Below are 17,465 nucleotides of genomic sequence, written 5' to 3'. Positions count from 1 at the left end.
CAGAACAGTGCAGGACAGGCCACCATGTCTGTGCTGACCGTCATGTCAAAGAAAGCAAACTGCTAGTGCCTGCCCAAAGACTGTATCTCTCCACTCCCTAGACATGTGCCTGGCCAAATGACTCTTAAACACTACTATTGTACAAGTTTCCACCATTTCCCTTGGCAGTACGCTCCAGGCATCTACCATTGCATAAAAAAACTCTCAAATTTCCTGAATATTTTCCCCTTCAACCTTAAAGCTATGCCCTCTGGTGTTTGTCATTTTCACCCTGGGACAAACTGTCCTGATCACCCCTAAGTCTCTGATGCTTCAGAGCCAACACTCTCTAATTTAAGCAAATGCTGATTTAATCTGTACTGCGTCTTCTCCAAAGTTTTCATATTCTTCCTAAAAGAACTGCAAACAATAATCCAAATGTTGCAGGCCCAGTTTTCCGCACTTGGCCTCCGCTGCTGGGAACTCAATATAATATAAATAGACCTATTGTGAAGAAGACAGCAGTTGTTGCACCAGTATATTCACCAGACGTCTGTGCTCTCTAATAAATGTGTTCAGTAAGAAATTAGCTGGATCCTTTGAGAAGTCTTAGTACTGATCAAGGGCAACAGAGGAGCGCACCCAGTTGTGTTGCCTCACAGTTCCAGTGACCTGTATCCAATTCTGATCTTCAATGTCCAAATAGAGTCTGCAAATTCTCCCTGTGTCTGCAGGAGTTTCCTCCAGGAACACTTGCATCCTTCCACTTGCCAAAGATGAGCAGATTGATAGTGAATTAGTCACTGCAAATTGACTCAGGCATGAATACATGAAGTGGAATCTGGGGGAGGTGGGGGGGAATGGAAAAAAACTGGGAAGTATTTTCAAAATTGATTTACTGTGATTGGGTGCTTGATGGCTGGTGCCAATGCAATGGATAGAAAGGCCCAATTTCAAGCATTATGATTCTACAACCACAAAATAGGCCATATGACCAAAGGGATTCCTGCTGATGCCCAAAACCTGCAATTTCCCTGAAGCCTCTTAAATTGTTTCCCCTCAAAATATCAATTTTCTTTTTAAAACCCTGATCAATTTTCTCCATCCACCTTCGAGCAAGTTCTTGATCATTGTAATTGGAGGAGAAGTAATCTTTTCTCATTTTTTTTTCTAGATAAGCTATGCTGCTGTATGTCTTTTCAGGTTTTATTTTGTTCCTGGAAGATACAACCTTCTCCAGTCTTGAAGTCAAAATCCTTTTTTCCGGAATCCGATTTCCCAAATCTCTTGCATCCTCCTGATCTCCCAAATCTCCTCTCACATCCAGAACTGGATGAAATACTTAGCTATGGCTGAAAAAGTTTTAAGAATTCACCATCATCTCTCCATTTTTGTACTCTTAGGCCTTCTTCATCAACATTCTCTACTACAGAGACTCATTTAAGAACTCTTCACACATTGTTTATCACTGAATATTTTTTCCTGTACTGCACGATTTGTTTACATTTCTCTTTTTCCTTGAGTACAATCTTTTGCACTACCAAAAAGTAGAAATTCTCCCTGGCCTACAGAAAGAGGAATCTCAGGGCTGTATGTGATGTCATGTATGCATTCTTCCAACAAATCTGAACTTTGAACATAATTTTAGAAAAGTCAATGAAAACAGTGCTACAATTGCTGATTGCCAGTCTTCTAATAGCTCTCCCATTCTCAAGAGTGGTGGAGGTTTATGGCAACCACTTTTCAATCTCCATTCCCATTCCCATTTCCCCTCACTCAACCCGACCAAGTGGCTGATTTACTTTAAGCCTACCAAGCCTTTTTAAAACCTCATCAATTTAAAGCAATGCACCCATCCCATCAACTACTCAGGTTACCCTTTTGGTTCTTAATCTCACCTCTCCTCTTATTTCCATTTTTTATTCAAGTACATAGCTACGATTTTGGAGTTCCTTTTGTCTTCACTGCTCCCTCTCTTCATTCATTTTTCTATTTACCCATCTTTATTTTCTTCCTTTCAGTTTACTACAGTCTGCCAAGTTCTGCTGTGTATTATTCATTGACATCCGGCATATATTATTTTGTTTCCTTTGCAGAGTGTTTCATCTTTGACCCCCTGACCTACATCTGTAGGCTTTTTGATCTTGGACCTTGTCATGTTAACTTTTGGAGAAATTGACAGAGATAAAAGGCAATGCATTCAATCATGAATGCAACATTATAATGTAAATTTACAAAGCACCTTGAAAATAAAATGCCCCAAAGCTTCTTAATAGAAACTTTAGCCCTTTCATGCAGTGAAAAAGCCCGACTGTAAAGGTGGAGATTCTCCACCTTTACATCAGGAGACTTACCTCCATGAATGCGCTGTGGCTGGCTCCAAGGCACCGACTGCAATCCCTCCCAGGGAAGGATCATCGGCGGAGCACTGTACTCCAGCACCTCACATGAATGTACAGCTGCTGCAAGCGGCTGGCTAGGGGTGGGCTCATGATGTCACGATGATGTTGTCAGCCTGTGACCCATCTCCCCTCTCTCTCCAACCCACTCCATGACCCCTTCAGGACGGGGACAGTTGGTGGGAGCTGTCAGGTTGGGAAGGGTGGGGTGCCAGGAGCCATCAGGGCAGGGGAGCCAGTGGAAGCCATCAGGGCGGGGGGGGGGGGTTGTGGGAGCCATCAGGGCAGAGGGGGCCTTCAGGGCAGGGGGGGCCAGTGGGAGCCTTCAGGGTAGGGGCGACTGGCAGGGGCTGTCAGGGCCATAAAAGCAGGGACCGTCACGGCGTGAGCCAGTGCAGGCTGTGGCAGCCCTACCAGCAGCTCTGGCACCTCACCGGGCCGCTTTGGCCTTTGGGGCCATTCAACAGCGGCTCAAAACGCAGCAAAGCAATAGCTGTCTTCCCTACCCATAATCCCCCATGCAGCTGGAACTGTTCTGGGAAACATGACGATTCGAGTTGTGTGGGGTATTATGGGTAGGGAAGACAGTCATTGCTCTGCCATGTATTTATGGCGAGCAAAGCTACAGCACCAGTCACCCCACCTACATTGGTTCCAGAGGCCGCTACAAGACGGAACTCAACATAAATGTGAAGCAGGGGCAGCCTTTTAGGGCTATTCCATGAAAGGTATATTTATGTTTTCCTTCCATGCTTATAGCTGGGCTCCAGGTGGAGGCCTGGCAAGAAAGGGCCTAGTGATAACAAGAGCACATTTTGAGAGGTCCAAGAATGAAATTTCATGAGTTCAATTAAGGTTTTAGGAACACTAAGTAATAGAGCAGGAGAAGGGAGGATATGGAGAAATTGGGTGGTAAATATTAGTTTGAAAATACACCAATCACAAATTGTTTATTCCACTTTTATTCTCTGCATACTGTACATATCCCATCAATACACAAAGACAGAAGGCAAGCACCATCTGGTCCAAGATCAAAAAGCCTGCCGAAAGCAATCAACGCCAAGCAGATTTTATGCTTGTGAATCAAAAACTGCAGATGCTGGATATCAAAAGTAAGATAATGTGCAGGTCATACTCAGCAATCAGACAGAATCCGTGGATGAGATGCTTTATCAGAACAGAATTTATGTTTTTTTGTTTCTTTCCTGAACATCAGTTAACTTAACAACTTTTAAGGTGACAATACAAAATATGATAAGGATTTTTTGGCACAGTTTTCATAAGCCAAATCATGAATTATTGACAGCTCAGTATAGAGGAACATAACAACAGTGCTGTGCCCATGACATGCAGAATTATTCTTTAGCCAAAGACTGCCATTGCCTGAGCTAAATAACTACATCACAAATACAGAATTAACATTGTATTTCTAATACCAGTGTTTAAACACAATACATTCCAATAAAGAGCAGCAAAACAGTGGAAATTCTTGCATTGCCACCATCTGCACAGTCACAGTTTTTATGTGAATGCTATTTCTCAACTATTTTTATGGGCTTTACAGCTCCAGCTGTTATTCCAATTAGAAAGAAAGGTCATTCCATCCCTCATTAGAGTCCAATGACAGAGCTTCACCGAAGCTGTGAAATACACCAGTTCTTTGTGGTATTGGCAAGCTCTCCAATTGGTTTTCAGACAAGCCATTTGGCTCACATAAGTTATGGCTGAGAATTAAGTTTCAGCGTTCTGCCTTAAGAACATGGCATCTAATACTATTGATAAATCTTTAGTCATTAAAAGACATAATCAAAATGTTACTCTTTCAGAATCAGAATTTATTGTCATGAACATGACACAAATACATTGTTTTGTATCAGCATTGCAGTGCAATTATTGATATAAAATTACATTTAAAAATAAGGATAAGTGAGGATCATTGCACATTCAGAAATCTGATGGCAGAGGGGATGAAGCGGTCCTTCTGCCACTGGGTGTTTGTCCTCAGGCTCCTGTACCTCCTTCATGATGGCAGCAATGTGAAGAAGACATGGTCTGGGTGTTGAGGATCCTTGAGGACAGAAGCTACTTTCTTAAGATATCGTCTCTTGTAGATGTCCTCGATGGAGTGGAGACTGATGCCCGCGATGTTCACAACTCTCTATAGTTTTTCTTGTCCTGTGCATTGGCATCTCCAAACCAGATAATGATGTAAACAGTCAGAATGCTCTCCACGGTACACTGCAGAAATTTCAGTCTTTGGAAACATACCAAATCTCCTCAAAGTAAAGACCCTGCCAAGCCTTTTTCATGATTGCATCGACAGAGACCTCAGGATAGATCTTCAGAGATGTTGGCATTCAGGAGCTTGAAGCTCTTAACCTTTTCTACTGCTGATCCCTCAATGAGGAGTGCTACATGATCTCCTAATTTCCCCTTCCTGAAGTCCACAATCAGCTCATTGGTTTTGCTAACGTTGAGTGCAAGGTGACATCACGCAACTAGCTAATCTACTTTTCCCCTGTACACTTCCTCATTGCCGTCTGTGATTCTGCTGACAACTGTGGTGTCTTTGGCAAATTTGTAGACAACATTTTTCACATTTGCACTGTTCACAAAATATTTACAGAATAGATACAAGCCTTCATCCTTAACACATATACCTCTACATTTCTTCGTCCACTTCTATCACTGATAGTTCTTTTATATTATCCTAAACAAGCCCATCTAACTTTTTCTTTGAATTGATCAGTGGTCCTCGCCTTAACTAATTTCAGGGACAAATGTTCAGAAAAGATTATTCTCCTCAAATCAGCATTGCATTTATACACAATCATCTTGCATTAATAATGATTTTCCCCAGACATTAAAGCAATTTCTCTATCAAACCTTCCAAAAATTTTACAACTATTGACAGGTTCGTCCTCTGCCTTCTTTTTCAGTCCTAGTCCACTTAAAATATTTCTATCGCAGAAATATACAAAACCCAAATCCTTTTACTGTGCCAGTGGCAGCTATTTTGAGTGCTAGAATGGAATGAAGATGGAATGAAGCCTGCAATCCACTTGCAAGACATTTAAGGGTTTTGTAAGAAGGTGGATTTTAAGGTTCCATATTTCAGTTAATTTGGTGGTTACATTTTCAGACAAAACCCACATTCTTGATAAAGAATATGCAAGTAAACGATGACCTCTCACCAATCATCTTAAATCAGTGACTAAATAATAGACACCAGACAATTTTTACTTGCTTCAGATGAGGAAACAAACCTGTTCAATGAACTGTCTAATCCATATTTACATTGCAAGTCTACAATCTATGATGAGGTCTATAAGTGCATTTGGCAATTCACTTGTGGTAGATTAATTAATCATGGTTTGTGGCGGCACAGAGCCTAATGGTGAACCGGCCCCTCTTGTATCGCCACGTAGCGGGGCAGCCATTAGGAGATGGCATTGTCAGAGGTTTCTTCTAGACTCCAGCATCCTTTCCAGTGTGCTCCCTAGGCAGCGATTATGATGTCACAATGCACCAGATGACAAAGTTCATGCAGCCCTTAAAGAGGCGTGCGGAATTTGAATAAAAACAGTTGTTAACGACCATCGGTGGGGTGACAGTGATTTACTTCAGCTCCTCAGAGCACCTTGGTGACCCCGACGGGCCCAGACAACCTTCTGGACCCAACCAACAATGGACTCGGCAGAGGTTAACGCGGTAGCCCTCAAACTTCCCCCTTTCTGGCCACATCACCCACGGACATGGTTCGGCCAAGCGGATGCACAATTCCACTTCCGCTGCATCACAACTGATACCACTAAGTTTTACCATGTCGTGGGTGCCCTCGATCAGGACACAGCAGTGAGGGTGGACGATATCATCTCTCGGCCACCAGCGACCGAAAAGTACACAGCCCTCAAGAAGCTGCTCCTGGGGAAGTTTGGTCTCTAGCCCCAAACATGCATCCAGACTCTTACATCTAGACGGGTTGGGAGACCGCAGTCCCTCAGTCCTCATGGATGAGATGCTGGCCCTGGCAGAGGATCACGAGCCATGCTTCCTCTTCAGATAGATCTTTCTAGAACAGATGCCAGAGGATATTCAGCTTCATCTGTCTGAAGAGGACTTCTCCATCCCCCGCAAGGGGGCAACCCGGGTGGACATCCTCTGGTGAGCTAAGCAGGAGAACGAGGCAGCACTTAGCCAGATCTCCAAGCCGGCGCCCTGTCATCAGCAAGATTCTCCCAAGGGCAAGCCCGAAGAAGCCCAGTCATTGTGGTGCTTCTACCATCAGCACTGGGGGGGCTAAAGCCCGCAAGTGCCGCCAGCCCTGAGATTACCAGGGAAACGGCCAGGCCAACCGCTGTTGATGGCTGCGACGGTTGGCCACATGAACAGCCTCCTCTACATCCAAGACAGATCCACAGGCCGCTGGTTCTTAGTCGACACAGGGGCTGAGCTGAACGTCCTTCCCCCCACTTCCAATTCCCCCCACAGTGCTGGAAACACGGACTCAAACCCCTGGTCTAACCCTGTGGGCTGCCAATGGCTCTACAATCAAAACTTTTGGCACTCATAGGGCACAGATACAGATCGGGGAAGAGAAATTCACTTGGAGGTTCGACCCGGCCTCGGTGAGCATGGCGCTGTGGGGGCTGACTTCCTAAAGGCTCACGGCCTACTGGTGGATGTGAGGGGCAGGAAGCTGCTCAATGCCCACACCTTCCTCTCGGTGCGCCTGGGCACGGCAGACGACACCAGGTCGGAGATCCCCACAGTTGCCGCCGCCGAAGACGAATTGGCCGGGATCCTCACAGTTCACTGCCATCCTGGAGCCTCGCTTTGACATTGCCTCCCCCGACACTGAGTATTCCATCATATCTCCACAGAAGGTTCCCCGATCCATATCAGGGCTAGACAGCTGCTGCCGGAGAAACTGAACCAAGCAAAGGAGGAATTCTCCAGACTCCAGGAGTTGGGCATCATTCGGTGATCAAACAGTGCTTGGTCAGGGCCGCTACACATGGTCCCAAAGTCATCGGGAGGTTGGAGGCCCTGCGGAGACTACAGATGGCTGAACAATGCCACGACTCCAGACAGGTACCCAGTCCCACTTATCCAAGACTTCGCGGCCAACCTCCACAGCGTGCAGTTCTTTTCAAAGGTCAATCTGGTACATGGATACCACCAGATTCCAATCCACCCTGACGATGTGGGAAAGACCACCATTATAACCCCTTTCGGCCTGTTCAGGTTTCTCCACATGCCGGTCGGCCTGAAGAATGCCGCCTAGACATTCCAGCGCCTCATGGACGCAGTGGGTAGGGATTTGGAATTGGTCTTTATCTACCTAGATGACATCCTGGTAGCTAGCTGCACTCACGAAGACCACGAGGTCAATCTCCGTACCCTGTTCACCTGGCTGGCAGAATTCAGCCTCACGGTCAACAAGACCAAATGCCTGTTCAAGAAACAAACTTTGCAGTTCCTGGGGCACACCATCACAGCGTCTGGGGCAGCTCCGGCACCGGAGAAGGTGGCAGCCGTCCAATGTTTCCCTAAGCCCTCATCCCTCAAAGGGCTACAGGAATTTGTGGGGATGACGAACTTTAACCATCGATTCATTCCCAATGCCACATGCATCATGTGCCTTCAGTTTGCGCTGATAGCGGTGAAAGAGAAGACCTTGGCTTGGTCAGGGGAGACAGACGAGGCTTTCACAGTGACGAAGTGGGCCCTCGCTGAGTCGACTTTGTTAGTGCACCCATGTCCGAAAGCACACACAGCGCTATTGGTCGATGCTTCTGCCACGGCGGTCAGAGGGGTGCTCGAACAGTGGCTAGACGGACAGTGGCGCCCACTAGTCTTTTTCAGCAGGGAGTTGCGGCCTCCCGAACTCAAATACAGTGCGTTCGACCAGGATCTCCTGGCACTGTACCTGGCCATCCGCCATTTTCGATATTTCTTAGAGAGGGCAGGACTTTTACTGCCTTTACCAAGCTCCTGGCGCTGTACCTGGCCATCCGTCATTTTCAATATTTCCTAGAGGGCTGGACTTTTACTGCCTTTACTGAGCTCCTGGCATTGTACTTGGCCATTCACCATTTTCGATATTTCCTAGAGGGCAGGACTTTTACTGCCTTTACCGACCACAAGCCCCTCACCCAAGCACTATCTATGGCCAAGGACCCGTGGTCAGCCAGGCAACTGTGTCACCTGTCCCTCATCTTGGAATTCACAATGGACATCCTGCACAGGGAGAGTAAGGACAATGTGGCCGCTGATGCACTCTCCCGCCTGGTCATCAGCACGATAGCTCCTGGTCTCGACTACGCACAGCTCGCACAGGGCCAACAGTGCGATGCCGAAACCCAGGCTCTCCACACCACAGTATCAGGGCTCCAACTTGAGGATATCCACCTCCCCAATTCCACCAAGCCGTTGCTCTGCGATACCTCCACCAGCTCACCACGACCGGTAGTTCCACAGGACTGGAGGGTTAGGGTCGTCAGTTCCATCCACAATCTCGCCCACCCCTCAGTAAAGACTACCATCCAAATGGTGTCTCAGTGATTCATCTGGCATGGTCTCAAGAAGGAGGTTGTAGCACTAGCCCACAACTGCGTCTGATGCCAGATCTCCAAAGTCCACAGGCACACACAGGCCCCTATCCAACATTTCAACCCGGCATCGTGAAGGTTCCAACATATCCACATAGACATCGTGGGCCCCTTGCCGGTGTCCCAGGGAGTCGTGGTACCTATTCACCACAGTGGACAGAGCTGCCAGGTGGCCAGAAGCCATCCTGGTCCATGACGTATCGGCAGAGACATGTGCTAGTGCCCTTGTCTGCCAATGGATCGCTTGTTTTGGAGGGCCAGCGCATATTACGAGTGACAGGGGCACTCAATTTACCTCCACCCTATGGTCGCAGCTGGCGAGGCTTTTAGGGGTAACACTGCACCACACCATGGCCTACCACTGCAGTCTAACGGGTTGGTAGAGAGGTTCCATCGCCACTTAAAGTCTGCCCTGATGGCCAAGCTTTCCGGCCCCGACTGGGTGGATGAGTTGCCCTGGGTCTTCCTTGGAATCAGAACGACCCAAGAAGAACCTGCAAGCCTCGTCAGCTGAAATGGTCTACGGCGCACCACTCTCTCTGCCAGGGGAATTCTTCGGCCTGCAAGCAGAGGTCACACACAGCGAAGGTTAGCGGCTCGCCGACCTCCGTAAGTGAACCTGACCCCACTGCCCCCGTCACACCATAGTACACGACCGTTTCATCAGCCCAAAGAACTCGATGTGACATAAGTCGTCCTTGTCAGAAGGGGACCACAGAGAGCACTGCTGCAGCGGCCTTATGAGGGGCTGTACAAGGTGCTCCAGCAGTCAGGCGGAACTTTTACTTTGGACGTGGGGGTTAGGGAGGAATTATTTACTGTGGACCGCTTGAAAGCCGCCCACCTAGACATCTCAATTGGTCCAGGTGGCCGTGCCCAAACAGCAGGATCTACTTATACTCTTCTTCATGCATATAATTAACTTAGTATTTAAAATGCAGACTCTCGCTGATTCATTTTCTACTGCCATAATTACTGTGATTCATTTAAAAAAACAGAGACCCATTGAAATGCTCCACATTTTGACACATTGCATTACTAAACTCAGATTACAAATTGATTTCTAAGGCCCTGGCTAACAGGCTTGGCCAATACTTGCTGAAATTAATAAATCCAGACCAGAGCAGCTTTATTTTGAAATGTCAGTCTTCCAATAATCTATGTAGACTCTTCAATATTATCCACTATGTAAAGTCCAAAGCTGAACAAAGTGTTGCTGTGACTCTGGATGCTGAGAAAGCCTTTGATAGGCATGAATGGCTGTATTTATTTAATCTTGGCCAAGCTCGGATTTGTGCAACTGTTCATTAATTGGGTTAAAATTCTATTACAGACTAATAGACAGAATTCAGCAGCATTTCCTTTGAGCAGATCAAACTGACATGGTTGCTCCTTGCTTCCATGACTTTTTGTCTTGGCTATTGAGTCCTTGGCAGAGGTAATTAGACAAGACCAGGAGATAAAGGGTTTTATGGTGGGTCATACAACCCACAAAATTAATCTTATGGCAGACAATGTAATCCTGTATTTAACTGATCTGATTAATTCCCTTATTAAATTACAGATTCTATTAAAAGCTTACAGCGAAGTTTCAGAAGACAAGATAAACTGGGGAAAAAGTGAAATCATACCACTAACAAAATTTGATCACGCTGAGTACCAACAAACAAGACCATACAAATGGTCCTTCATTGGTATCAAATACCTTAGAATAATAGTGAATTATGATCTTCAGAATTTATACAAACTCAATTACCTTCTGCTACTTAGTAAAATTGAAGAAGATTTGAGTAGATGGATGAATTTGTGCATCACTCTAATTTACAGGGTCAACTGTGTAAAGATGAATATATCGCCAAGATTGCAGTACCTTTCCCAGTCCTTGCCATTCCTCTACTACAAACCTTTTTAAAAACCCTTAATAAGCATGTTGGACAATTTATTTGGAACTGTAAGGTACCTAGAATATTCATGGAAAAGTTAACATGGGATTACAAGTTGGGAGGCATCCGGTTGCCCAATTTCAAAAAGTATTATTTGGCGGCCCAAATTAGATTAATTTCTTCATTTTTTGAGAGGGACGATTCCCCTTCCTGGGTACAAATTGGATTGCACTCTCAAAAAGAGAAGGTGTATAATGATTTCATGTATAAATAGAATTCCAGAATTAGAGCCAGCAGGACAGACACCCCATTTTAAAACACTTGGTTGAAATATGGAGCAAGACTGTGGTGGCTCTGGACTAAAAAGAGGATTGTCACTGAGAATACCTTTAAGACAGAATGAACTTGTACTTATGAGTTTGAACAATACATTTTTGGAAACCTGATATCATAAGGGAATACAGTGGAAGATTGTAAGGAAAAAGGTCTTTTCATGCCCTTTGAACAGCTGAAGAAGAAATATGACTTGTCCAATCAGACCTTTTTTGGTTACCTTCAGTTACGATCCTTCCTTAGGGCCAATTTGTGCCCTGAAATGACTCTACTGGAACTCACTGAAAAGGAGAAACTACTTCATGAAGGAATGTATTTTTTATTGATGAGTGAAACCCCAAAGCCAGGTTTGCATAAATCTAGGGAGAGATGGGAGTCACACCTAGATACAACAATTGATGAACCACTCTGGTCAGATGTGTGTCAGGGAAGTTTGATGGCTACTATCAATGCCAGGTATAGATTGGTCCACTATAATTTTCTCCATCAACTGTACCTCACCTCACAGAAATTATACCAGTACAAATCTGAATTATTAGAGATGTGTTTTAGGTGTGGTGTAGAGGTTGGTTCCTTTTACATTCTATCTGTCTTTGCACTAAGGTGAGGCCCTTCTGGTATGACCTCTGTGACACCCTAACTAAGATCATGGGAGTCGCCTTCCAAGTAGACCCAGAGCTTTGTTTTCTGGGGAAATTTACCACTGTTGGTAGATCACTAACTAATTCTCAAATTAAATTCATAGAGATTGTCTTGTGTGTGGCCAAGAAGTGCATACCAGTAACATGAAAGTCTAACTCCCATCTACTCATGAGTAGCTGCATCCCACTTGAAAAGGTCACATACAAACTCAGGAAGGGATACAACACCTTCCTAAAAATCTGGCAGCCTTTTTAGAGGATACAAGTACCTCACTGGCACCAATATAGGATTATAATTGCTACTGGCTAGTGATTTTAACACTGTGGTATTATCATGTCTCCAAATGTCTTACTGTACACACTGACAATGGGATGCTTTTTTGTGTTTCTTTTTCTTCTTTCTCTGTTTAATAGGACATATAGAGGGGTGGAGGAAGGGGTTCTCTTGATGTTTTGTATATGGTAGGATTGTTGATTGTAAAATATATTTTAAATGATTAATATTACCAAAAAAAATAGAAAGCCTGCTGTGAAACATGAAAATCTGCAGACAGTGTGACTGTAGTAAAAACATGCCAAAATCCCAGAGGAACTCAGCTGGTCTTTTCAGTGTCCATAGGAGACAAAGATATATTGCCGACATTTTGGGCCTGATCCCTTCTTCAAGGAAGAAGCAGAATGAGCCTGAAGCAGGAAATCTCAAAGTCTCAGAATTCAGACAATGCTGGCTTGGGAAGGAATCCAGACCAACAAAAGGTGTTAATTGGATATGATAAGGGACAAGGTAAGAATTTATTATATTTGTGCGAAAGGAGATGGAATGAAGAGTCGGAGCTGGGGAAGGTGACAGGGGAAGTAGTAAAGGGGTGGGAGGGTAGAGGTTTAACAAAAGCCAATATTAATGCCATCCAGTTAAAGGGTACCCAGTTGGAAGATGAGGTATTGCTCCTCCATTTTGTGGGTGGTCTCAGTCTGGCAGTGCATTAGACCATGGACAGACATGTCAGCAAGGGAATGGGATGGAAAATTGAAATGGGTGGCCACTGGGAAATCCCCACTATTGCGGTGGGCAGATCAGAGCTACTCAACAAAGCAATCTCCCAATAGTCTCTCCAAAAAGCCTGCTCCATTTACGCTATCTATTCCCTTTATAATTTTCTTTACCTCTATCAAATCTCCTCATTCTCCGACACTCCAGGGAATGAAATCATCGCATACAATCTTTCCCAATAACTCAGCTCTTCATCCCCGGAAACTTCAAATTTTCTCAAAAATCTTTCAATCTTATTCATATCTTTCCTCTAGGTCGGTAACCAAAATTGCATACAATACTCCAAATTTGGCCTCACCAATATCTTATACAACTTCAACATAACATTCCAACTCTTGTACTCAATTCTTTGATTTGTGTCAATGTGCCAAAAGTTTTCTGTACGAACCTATCTACCCGTGATGCCACTTTCAATAAAGTATGTTTCACTATTCCCAGATCCCTTTGTCCTGCCACACTCCACAGTTACCTATCATTTATCGTGCAAGTCCTACCCTGATTCATCCTTCCAAAGTGCCTGACCTCACAATTATCCACATTTGATAAAAGAGTCCTGCACAAGGATACCTGGGAGTTGGGAGTAACAGATTAATATGGATAGGAGGATTGGTTGAACAATAGAAGGCAGAGTTAACCAGGTGTTTCTCTGGTCAGCAATAGTTAGTGGTTTACCACAGGCATCAATGTTGCGATCAGACCTGGTCACAATATGCATAGAGGGGACGAAGTTTAGTCATTAGCAAGTTTGCTGATGACAGTGAATTGAGTGGAAAAGCAAATTTATGTAGAAGACAGAGAGTGTATAGAGATTTTATAGACATGCAGTGCGAGTGCACAGATAGAGCACAACGTGAGTAAATGTGAGGTTATTCACGATGGAAGCAAAAAAAAGTAGCAAATTGGACTATTAATAAAATGGTGACAAAATGCATTCAGAGAGACCTGGGGGTACGTGTATGATTCACAAACTGTTAGTTTGCAGAAACTGCAGATAATTAAGAAGGTAAATAGAATGTTGGCCTTCATTGCCAAAGGGATTAAATTTAAGAGCAGAAAGACCCTGCTGTGATTGTACAGGGTAGAGGTAAGGCTGCACTGCAGTACTACATACAATTCTGGTTTCTTACTTGAGAAAGGAGATATTGACGTTGGAGTCAGTGCAGAGGAGGTTTACCAACCAGATTAATTCCAGAAGTGAGTCAGCAGGAGAGTTTGAGAGTATATTAATATTCCTTACAGACAGCACAGGATCCAAACCCCAGTCCTGATCGCTGGTGCTGTAGAGATGTTGCGCTAACCACTACACCAACAGTGCCTTTTGCAGTCAATACGTTCATAACATTAAGATATTTTATTAAATTGTGGTCTTTCTAACAATCTAGTGATTTGGTGGTAAGTAACTTCCCTTTTCATCATTCACTTTGATTGATGATTCACACAAGATACCATTCCACATATACAAGCTTCTGTTAGAGTTTATTGTAGATTAAACTCAAGAGTAATATTACAATAAAACCTAATACAACACATGGAAAGAATACCACAAGGAAATGTGGAAGTGATCATTCACTTTCCTACCCAATTCCCATATTGTCCAGTTCTCTTCGTGCTCAAAAGGAACAATCAATCTCAGCCGCAAACAGTCAATGACTGAGTCCCTGTTAAATAGAAAACTAAAAAAAAACTAAGTCAATGCATAAACAAATTTTTCCACAGACACATATTAAATGGTCAGGCCTCGTGTTGAAACTGTGTCCCAACAGCAGTTAGAAAGTAGTTGTTTGTCATGCATCGCCAATCCCTTTCATTTTGCATGTCCCAATGGGATCACTCCTCTTTCTTCTACATCAATGAGAACAGGCCAATCACTTCCTCAAGCTTTCTAGCCCTTGGAATCTCATTACTATTTCAAAGAGAAGGCAAGCTGTTATAGCTCTCTGCCCACATCATTTCCTATTGGTAACATTTAACAATACATCATAATTTCCCCTTCCCAACCCAGGTTGTATTTCTTGGTGTTTTGTGCAACACTGCAACTCTTCTTGTACATAAATGAAAATATCTTGGCACAGTGTCGACAATTTTACTCTTAAATGTAGGGCATTCCTTGTAATATAGGACAGTTATCAACATACAGTACGAGTCTCTCTTCATTGAAAACCCACTAAATTCAACAACGAATCAGGATATAATTTGTCAGTCCAGCACAAAGTCCAATCTGACCAAAGCCCAATACAGCCCAAGTGAGTTTTCAGATATTTTGTGCTATGATTCATGTTTTTTTTTGCTAATTTACCTACTAGCATTCTGCATCCCAAGAACCAGCACACTTATGTAACCCGTCACAAACACATGCCAGCTCCTTAGTTTTAAAGTGTTGCTTTTCTAGGCTTTGATCCAAATTAAATAAACCCATATTTTCCCCACACTATATTCAATTTGTTATATTCTTATTCACTTTCTTAATTTGCCCACATCCCTTTATTTATTAAATATTTCTTTTATGCTTTTATATTTATTATGCTTTTCTCTTTGTAACATCTTAACCACACTTAATTTGTGCTAGTGTAGTTCATGTAAATGGGAAGCTTCATCAAGACTTTTTTTCCATCTGTATATTGTACTTGTGTGCATGACAAACTCTCATTCATTCATACATAAATGGACCTAAAATTTCTTTGATAAAGTGTAACAAAAATATGCAAATTTTCCATCAAGTATGAATTTAACGATTGGTTATCATTTATAAAAGGTATAAGATCATTTGAAATCAAAGGCATCTTGGGTGATGTGGCACGATCAATGGCCACCTGCAGACACGAAGCAAGTAGCCAAAGCCCTTATTAATCAGAAAACCTTGGCATGCCTCTACATGCTGCTGGCTCACATCCAAAAGGCAGGTACAAGGGAGGAGACTAGGGCTCACTTTATTAGGGATCTTACGGAGAGGAGCTGCGGGATATGGAAAGAGGCCCAGCCTGCCTGCAGTGCCATGTTCCACCACTCTCATCCCTTCATTTTTTGGATGATGTCCAGCAGGGTGAAGCAAGGCAATATCCATCGGCACTGGTCATGTAGTCCATAACAGTTCATAGGATCCTGTGGTTTTATCTGACGCTGCGTTCGCTGTAGCACTGGCTGTGTCGTTGGTTCCTGTGGAATGGTGGCTTGTTCAGCAGGCTGGGTGTTGGAGGGCTGAACTGTGTCTGTGTGTACAGGTTTTAGAGGGGGTGGGGGGCAGCAGCCTGAGGGGCCATAGTGGTGGGTTCACTTTGTCACTTGTCAGGGTGATCTCTGGGGCCAACTGGTCGCTGATGGGGACTACTGGGTCCAGAACGCGTGATGGGGCCCCAGCTCAAGCCAGGTCCTGGATGGACATTGTGTCATCCCATCTGTCCGGGTACCGTACCAGAGCATACTGTGGATTAGCATGCAGGAGGTGCACTTCCTCGACTAACAGGTCTGCCTTGTGGATCATAACATGCTTACAGAGAAGCACAGGCCGTGGGGTCGTCAGCCAGACTGGCAGTGTGGTTCGCAACAATGAACTCTGAGGGAAGGAGAACAATTTTTCATGTGATGTTGCATTAGTTGCAGTGCAAAGTTTGGACCTGATGGCATGCAGTGCTTTTGGAAGGACCTCTTGCCACTGGGAGATGGGTATCCCTTTCGACTTGAAGACCAAAAGGACTATCTTCCAGATTATACCATTCTCCCTCTCCACTTGCCCTTTCCCACGAGGTTTGTAGCTGGTGGTTCTACTCATGGCTATGCCCTTGGAAAGTAAATATTTCTGCAACTCCCCACTCATGAATGAGGACCCCCAATCACTGTGAATGTAACTGGGATATCTGGACAGGGTAAAGATGGTGCGGAGTGCTTTAATGACTGTGGATAAGGTTATGTTGGGGAAGGGGATGGTGAATGGGAAACATGAGTACTTGTCCACGATATTCCTGAAGGACACGTTCTGATTCGTGGATGGGAGGGGACCCTTGAAGTCCATACTGAGACATTCGAAGGGCTCTCTCCGGTCAGTAAAAATAAAGCCTATATTCTGCGCAGACTGAGCGATTGCGAGTCAGCTCCCTGACCTCCTCTTAATAGGGGAGGTTACAAGCCCTTACAAAATGGTAGAGCCTTGCGACTCTGGGGTGGCAAAGGCTATCATGGAGGGCTTGGTGATTATCTACTTGTGCCGTGCTGCAGATTCTCCTGGACAGGGCATTGGGTGGCTCATTGAGCTTTCCCATCTGATACAAGATCTTGTGGCGGCACACCATTAGGCAGGCGAACCAGCTCCGCTTGTCATGCAGGCAGCAGGGCAGCCGGCCAAAATGGCGCCGTTGAGGGTTTCCCCCAGACCTCGGCACTGGGCTCAGAAGCCCGCGCTTGGGGACACACGTGACACCCCAGTGATATCGGGGCCCCCCAGCGCGGTTCTCAGCCAGGTCCGGGCTGGGAGTACAAGACCAGCCAGGCAGCCTGCAATAACTCAACCCGTCTGGTTGTGCGATCCCTCAGTTAGCAGTGTAGCCACAGTTTCATAATTATAGGTAGAGAGC

General features: G+C 44.7%; 1 protein-coding gene across 10 annotated transcripts in view; it reads right to left on the bottom strand.

Moving 5' to 3' along the window:
• Positions 1-17,465, bottom strand: part of sipa1l2 (signal induced proliferation associated 1 like 2) — a 664,341-nt gene that overhangs the window by 573,225 nt on the left and 73,651 nt on the right. For 5 of the 10 annotated variants that reach the window (XM_069885041.1, XM_069885040.1, XM_069885036.1 and 2 more), the window contains exon 1: positions 5,645-5,855. The exons of 3 other annotated variants lie outside the window; for them this stretch is intronic. The gene's annotated coding sequence lies outside the window, so the exon portion shown is untranslated. Of the gene's footprint in view, positions 1-5,644; positions 5,857-17,465 lie in introns of those variants that run through there. 2 more of the 10 variants (XM_069885043.1, XM_069885045.1) reach the window with 2 other exon arrangements.

The sequence above is a fragment of the Narcine bancroftii genome, chromosome 6, assembly GCF_036971445.1.
Source record: "Narcine bancroftii isolate sNarBan1 chromosome 6, sNarBan1.hap1, whole genome shotgun sequence".
NCBI classification, from domain to species: Eukaryota; Metazoa; Chordata; class Chondrichthyes; order Torpediniformes; family Narcinidae; genus Narcine; species Narcine bancroftii.
This window is presented reverse-complemented; position numbering and strand designations above follow the sequence as displayed.